Source organism: Ictidomys tridecemlineatus, unplaced genomic scaffold (genome assembly GCF_052094955.1).
Source record: "Ictidomys tridecemlineatus isolate mIctTri1 unplaced genomic scaffold, mIctTri1.hap1 Scaffold_35, whole genome shotgun sequence".
In the NCBI taxonomy this organism is placed as follows: Eukaryota; Metazoa; Chordata; class Mammalia; order Rodentia; family Sciuridae; genus Ictidomys; species Ictidomys tridecemlineatus.
The window spans coordinates 1,369,442-1,370,792 of record NW_027522416.1 but is presented as its reverse complement, the minus strand read 5'-3'; the positions used below and the strand labels follow the sequence as shown (position 1 = coordinate 1,370,792).

At 35.8% G+C, this 1,351-nt stretch overlaps 1 non-coding gene across 1 annotated transcript; it reads right to left on the bottom strand.

Moving 5' to 3' along the window:
• Nucleotides 1-855: 855 nt before the first annotated feature.
• Nucleotides 856-980, bottom strand: LOC144373311 (U6atac minor spliceosomal RNA). The gene has a single exon (XR_013433038.1). It is a non-coding gene; the product is annotated as a U6atac minor spliceosomal RNA (small nuclear RNA).
• Between the last annotated feature and the right edge of the window lie 371 nt (nt 981-1,351).

The window sequence follows — 1,351 nt, the reverse complement described above, 5'->3', positions numbered from 1 at the left end:
TAGCTGGCTTTTTAAAAAATTAAAATCTAAGGCTAAACACAGTGCAGGTGTAGCTCAGTGGTAGAATGCTTGTCTGGTGTGCTTAAGGCCCTGTTCAATGTCAGTACCCCCCCACACACACACACAGGCAAATGAATTTTATTAATGAATAGAACATTCATTAGGAGGGTACCATCAAATAAATGAATAAATATATTAATTTGACAGCAACATTTTTAGACTTACCTTTATATTGAGTGATATGATTCCAAAGGGGTAAATTTTCTTTTTCCTTTCTTTTGGTACTACAGATCGAACCCAGGGGCACTTAACCACTGAGCACATCCCCAGCCCTTTTTATATATATTTTTTTTATTTTGAAGCATAGTTTCACTAAGTTGCTGAGGCTTCTTTGAATTTGCAATTCTCCTGTCTCAGCCTCTGGAGCCACTGCATGAATTTTCAATTCTTGAATTTTTTTTATCCTTGATTTTTTAAAGTTTGTTTTTCAGTGCATTATAATTATACATAAAAGGAGAGTTCATTCTGACATATTCATAAAAAAAGTAACATAGTTTTCTCCATTTCAATCCGAATACTCCTTACCTTTTCCCTTTCCTTTGCTTCCTCTCTGGTTCCCTTCCTCTTTTCTATTGGTCTTCCTTCTATGGACTTATTTTTCACTTGATGCATTATAGTTACATATAAATTGGAATGCACTGTGATATATTCATAAATGTCCCTAGAATAATTTGGTTAACTACATTCCCCAGCATTCCCCAGTTCTTCCCCTTCCCCTTGCCTCCTTCCTCCCTAATGTGTCCCCATACCTGCAAAGCACACTTCTACTCTTCCAATGTCCCTTCTATTTTTCTGAAAAAATGACGGTTAGATGTCATAGAAGAAAATGGCAATGTCTTAATCTTATGCCTACTGTCTGGCCCAATGGCTCTTCCATCCTTGTCAAGGGAGTTATAACCTTTTATCCTGTCATTCAACACTATCATTCAATTGCTTTTTAAAAAATTTTTGGTTGTAGATGGACACAATATCTTTATTTATGTATTTATTTATTTTTATGTGGTGCTGAGAATTGAAGCCTCACATGCACTAGGCAAGTGCTCTATCACTGAGCCGCAACCCCAGCCCTCAACTTTTTCTTAATTATCTCATTTGAAAATACTCTTTCTCTTAAAATTTTTTCACAGGAAACTGGAAAGGTAGTAGTGGTTTTTGAAAATCTATTGCAGGACTGGAATTGATACTCAGTGATAAAGCATATGCTTTAACATGTACAAGGCCCACAAAGCCCTGAACAGAAGAAAAGAGGGAAAGAAAAGGAGAATAAAGAAAAAATGAAGGGAAAAGAAAG